Genomic DNA, 6,000 nt, shown 5'->3' with positions numbered 1-6,000 from the left:
ATTTTGAAATATGTTTTCATTTGGAATTCAATTCTAGGATGTCAGTGTTTTTTTCTTTCAGAACTTGAAAATATTGATGTACTGTTTTCTGGTTTGCATGGTTCTTGAATGAATTTTGACATTTTACTCTCACTTCTTTGTACATAATGGTATCTGTTTTCTGTAGATGCTTTTCAGTTTTTTTCTTAGCACTGGTTTTAAGCATTTAGTGTATATTTGTGTCATCTTTATCATTTTTCTTGTTCATTGAGCTTTTTGAATCTGAGTGTTCATCAGATATGGAACATTTTTATTTATTATTTCTTCAAATGTGTTTTTCTCACCTCTTTTAGGAACTATCATAACACATATATTGGACTGGTTGAAGCTGTGCATACTGATGCTCTGTTCAGTTCAGTCTCTTTCTCCGTGTTTCTTTTTGGAGAGTCTTTATCACTGCATATTCAGTTTGCTGACATTGACTTCTTCAATGTAGAATTTGCTGTTAATCTCATTCAGTGTAATTTTCACCTTAGCCATTGTTTTATCTGAGTTTGAATTAGATCACTTTTATATCTTCTTTTTTCTCCTTTACATGCTTATTCTTTTCCATAGCATCTTGAACATATGGTATACAACTGTATTAATGTCCTTGTATAATAACTCTATCACAGTGTAATTAATGATCATTTCTATTAATTTCCTTTTCAACATGGGTTATATTTTCCTACCTCTTTGCATGCCTCATACATTTTTATTGGATTCCAAACATTGTGAATTTACATTGTTGAGTATTGGATATTTTGTATTCTTTTAAATATTCTTGAGCTGTGTACAGCTTTTTTCTGAACTATCTTGGAAACATTTTTATCTTTTTAAGATTCTGTAGACAGGATTTACCTTCAATTTTGGGCTAATTTTTGCCTTTTACTGACTATGTTACTTGATGCCCTTTTATTATAGATTTTCCATTCCAGCTGGTGATTACAAAAATTGATCTCCATGCCAACAATCACCACCACCTTCCACCCTGTTCCTTTCTGAAGATTCTTTCTCTGGCCTTACATGTGTGCCCATTGTTACTTAACCACAGACTTCAAGGGAACCCTTCATAGATGTCTAGAGAGCTAGTACATGTACACACTCTCTCTCCCTCTGCAGTTCTCTACTCTCTCCTTTACTCTGATCTGTGACTTCTACCTGCATTGGTATCTTCAGACTTTTAAAATCCATCTCTTCAACTCAGGAGATTTTCTATTTGAGTTTTCCTTCTCTGAATGTGGCCTGAAAAATTCTTTCCAGGGAGTAAATTGGGATAATCCTAGCACTCATCTCTCATGCTTAACTTTATCTTAGAGGTCACTCTTATGCTGCTTACTATCTAATATCTGAGAACTGTTGTTGTTTGTATTTTGTCCACTTTTTTCCAATGTTTCATATGCGAGGGTAAATCTGTTGCCCCTATTGGAGAGATTTAGTCCTCCATAATGTTTAACACTATTCTCTGGCACATCATTTACAATAGATGAGGTTCTTCCTGGTAATGGCAGCATTAGGCCTTCTGAATGCTCCTAGGCAAGTGCCTTCACAAGTTTCCAATGGTATATGTTATTATGCTGCCAATTATTTGTTTCAGATATGTTTTTCTTGTCTCATTTAGATTGTACTCTGACATTCGGAACCCTTCATACTTAGAATTTTATGTCCCCTCCACCCAAACTGGATACATTTACCTTTAACAATTACTCAACCCTTACCCCATAAGAATTCCCTTTGAGGTATTAAAGAATAATGCACTTAAGATTATTTATCTCCATGCCAACAATCACCACCACATTCTATCCTGTTACTTTTCTGAAGGTTTTTAACATAACCTTATATTAAACATCAATGCCACATATTTAAATGCTATGAGTAAAAGTGAATGCTGATTCATCCACTAATTGTATGTATCCTGGTAGAAAGAACTCCCACTACCTTATTGTGGCCAGTTGAGAAATTTTCTTCTCATTATCCACCAGACTAGTTAATGTGTCTTTAAGGCAATAAGTTTAAAAAATAATACTGATAAATCAAAATATTGAAAACTCTACAAACTAAGCAGCTGGTTCTTCAGTAACTGGAAGCACTAACTATGCATATAAAATTATATCTGATTATGAGTCAAAGAAAATATCAAGAAGATAATATGCAATTAGATCATTTTGCTATTCTGATTTTTCCATCAATGAATTATCATTAATCTCTTTTCTATAATAAGAAAAATTCTACAACATACCATATTCTATAATAAGAAAAATAAGAAAAAATTAAAACTAGTTTTTAAAGATCTACTTAAATATTCCAGTATCATGTAACCAAACAACTACTCTCCACAACAACTATGTTTTTATTCAATACAAACATTCAGGGGTACATTCCTGGAGTTGAGGATGCATGCTGCTGAGAGGTAGACCTTAAATGCCTTGTTCCCATAGCTTATTTCCTCTCAGTACTGTTTATATATAGGGGCTTAATAGTTAATATATGTGTTTAGGTTAATAGTGTAGTATATTTATAATATCATTGGAACCATGAGTTTATCCAACAAATCATTTGTTAACTCTCTCATACATTCTAGGCATTTCCCTAGTCACTGATATAACAGTAGTGAACAAAACACCTAATTTCCTGCTCGTCTTGGAAATTGTGTTTGAGGTTGGGTTGGAGCAGTCAAGTCAATAAACAAATGTAAGGCAAGTAGTAAGAGAAGTCTAAAGTGGTAAGGCAAGTCTGAAGAGAAAGAAAGGCAGGGTGATGGGCTTTATAGTCATGGCAAGAGGCTCTATTTTGTGTAGGGTGGCCAGGGAAGGCCTTTATCACATGAAATGCCACTGTTACAAAGACATCATAAAGTGAGGGGGTAGTTAGCTAGTCAGATGATTTGGGGAGTTAAGGTTGAGGAAAAGTTGCAAGTGTAAATGCTCTGAAGCAGGGGTGGGCTTGGTGAATTTAAATGGAACTAACAGAGCAAGAGAAGAATGTTAGGAAATGGGGAGAAAAGGATGAGGGGAGTCACATTGATTAAGAGCGGTCCATAATAAGGCAGGGCAGTCCATAATAAAGTCATGGCTTTTTTTCCTTTTTTTTCCTGATACCAGATATTGAACCCCCAGGGGCACTTAAACACTGAGCAACACCCACAGTCCTTTTTAAAATATTTTATTTAGAGATAGGGTCTCACTGAGTTGCTTAGCGAATCACTACATTTCTGAGGCTGGCTTTGAACTCAGGATCCTCCTGACAGCCTCCTGAGCTTCTGGGATTACAGATGAGTACGACCAGGCCTGGCTAAACTCATTGCCTTTTATTTGGAAATGGGAAGCTACAGGAAGATTTTGAAGAGAGAGAGACAATCAGATTTATATTTAAAAATATCACTCTAGTTGCCATCAGGATAATAGATATTGGGGAAAATGAGGGCAGAAGCAAGGACAGAAGAAGGCTATGGAAATCATTCAGGTAACTTATGATGTGGGTTTGGCCTGTATATTGGCTTAGCAGATGCAGAGGAGTGGTCAGATTCTGGGCCTGTTTCAAATGCTTACTTGGAAAGGAGGAAGTCAGAAAAATAAATAAATAAAAGGCTGTATAATTTATATCAAATTCTAGCAAATGCAAAACAATCTATAATGACAGGAGATGTTTGGAGACAGCCATAAAAGGAGAGGGGAGGGATTACAAAGAAGGATGAAAGACTCTTTTGATTTTGGTGATAGTCTCATGGGTATATTCATGTCAAAACTTATCAAATTGTACACCTTAAACATTTGCAATTTATTGTAGGTCAACTATATCTCGATAAAATTATAAAAATGAAGACATAATATTGTCTAATGGACTGGAGTTGGAATGTGAGAGAAAAGAGATCAAAGATGGTTTGTAAGTTTTGGGCTTTGAGCACCTGGATAATGGGAATTAAATTGTCATTCTTATTTCTGAGATAGGGAAGACTGAAAGGAGTAGATTTTGAGAGAAAAATGAGTTTGGTTTTCAACATGTTGTTAGAGATGCCTACTAGATACATTTTATAACATAATAAATACATGGTAGAAAATAAATGAAGAATGACTCAGTTCCTCTCTATGATCCACTGGTTCTCCAGAAAGCACAGAAGTACACTGGACCAACGGGGACTTCTCATGGCCCCTGTAGACAAATATTTGTGCACACCTTTTTTCCATTGTTTTCTTTATTTAACATTATGAACATGGTGGACTACATTCTTTTCTCTAAGTTTTAAAGATTCAGTTAATTTGGGGAAACAACTGATGGGTTCATTGTTGCAGGTTGATGAATAACTTTAGCAGAGACTATAGTAACAAGCCCTTGGTCACAGACAAATGAGAATGGCTCCACCAAGGATGGGAGCATTGCAGACACTCTTCCTTGGGCTGGCTAGCTTGTGCCTTTCCCCCCCTTAACTGTACATATCAGTAATTCAGCTATATTATGATTTAAATCAGATTTTGCTCCTCTTGTCAGAAAGTACAATATTTGCTTGTTAGTTGATGGGTTGTGATGAAAAGGAGTCTACTCCTTGGGTTTGAAACTTAGCTCCATTACTCACTGGATGTGTGACTGCCTCAATTTACTCTAAAATAAGGATTGGAATAGGACCTACTACTACTGTAAGGTACTATTGTTATGAAGATTAAATGAATTGATATGTATAAAACCTTCAGAGTAACAACTGGAGATAAAGAAAGTGTTCAAGAAATGTTAGCTAATAGCTTTCTTCTCTGACACTCGGTTTTGACAGTTGGTTCCCACTAAGTTGTGCACTTTTTCGGACCAGGACCAGATATCTTGTCTTTTGATTTTCATCCACTCCCACACCATGCTAGGGCTTTGTCCAGCATCTGGCAAGAATGGTAGCACAAAATGAAAGTTAAAAATATGCTGTTGAATTAAATGATTTCTTCCCTTATGGATAAAGATAAGAATCTCAAGATCTTAGCCCGAAGACTACTGTCCATCTCTCTGCCCTCACTTGTCCCCGCCTTAAAAAAAGCAGGCCATAGTCTCCAGTTTACACCCTCACTCACAGTTCCATTAACTTTCCCACTTTCCCCTTTCCTAATCAGAGGGATCTTGGGGTGGGGCTTCAAGGAACCTCTAGGAGTTTGAAGGGGAGGGAGCTTGGAACCATAGACTAGTTCTCACAAGTCATGGGTGGGATTTGGTAGTTCAGAAAAGGAGGTACCAGACCTGGAATGGGGGATGGGAGTGATGGTGAAGTGGAGTAGGCTAGTTCAGGATGGACCAGAAATGAGACATTGAGGAAAGCCAGAAAGGACCAGTTGGTGGAGTGGCGGGGGATGGGTGGGTGACAAATGGAATCACGCAGAGGGTGGCTTCTGAGGGCACAGAAGCAAAGGCAGGTGATTGGACGAGAAAGAGAGTCCTAGTTGCCACGGCAGCGACTAGAGGAGAAGGTCTTCAGTTGAGGAGAAGGTCTCCACTAGAGAAGGACGGGGAGCTCTGGCTCCGTGCGTTCCCCAGTAGAGCCAGTGCATCGACCCCCATATATCCCTGCTGATGCGTCAACCGGGAAAGGCTGAGGCCTTCCCGGGCACTGCCCCTCCGTGCCTTGCTACCCACCCGCCCCCTGAGCCCCCACGCCCGCAGCAGCCTACTCCACAGCGTCACCGGCTCCCCGATGTGACCACAACATGGCTGCAGCGCCTGGGCTGCTCTTCTGGCTGTTCGTGCTCTGTCCGACCTGGCGAGTGCTGGGCCAACCGGACCCGAGCACCTGCCGGCGCTTCTGGAAGCACAAATTCTGTGCAGACGACGAATGTAGCAGTGAGTGCGCAGGCGGGCGGGCGGCCCTGGGTCTCCGCGGTGGCTCTTTGGGGCTGCATGGGGCTCCAATCCCCCGCAGTCCCCAGCCCCGCGGGCTGGGCTAGGGGGTCACAGGACGATGGGTGGGGCGCAGGAGTGACAAGAGCCTCGGGACCCTGAGTGTGTCCCCTCCGG

The 6,000-nt window shown here is 39.7% G+C and overlaps 1 pseudogene; it reads left to right on the top strand.

Annotated features, from left to right (window-relative positions):
* Positions 1-5,693: 5,693 nt before the first annotated feature.
* The window catches only part of LOC143387435 (transport and Golgi organization protein 1 homolog), a 39,849-nt pseudogene continuing 39,542 nt past the window's right edge, over positions 5,694-6,000 (top strand).

The sequence above is a fragment of the Callospermophilus lateralis genome (genome assembly GCF_048772815.1).
Source record: "Callospermophilus lateralis isolate mCalLat2 chromosome 11 unlocalized genomic scaffold, mCalLat2.hap1 SUPER_11_unloc_2, whole genome shotgun sequence".
In the NCBI taxonomy this organism is placed as follows: domain Eukaryota; kingdom Metazoa; phylum Chordata; class Mammalia; order Rodentia; family Sciuridae; genus Callospermophilus; species Callospermophilus lateralis.
This window is presented reverse-complemented; position numbering and strand designations above follow the sequence as displayed.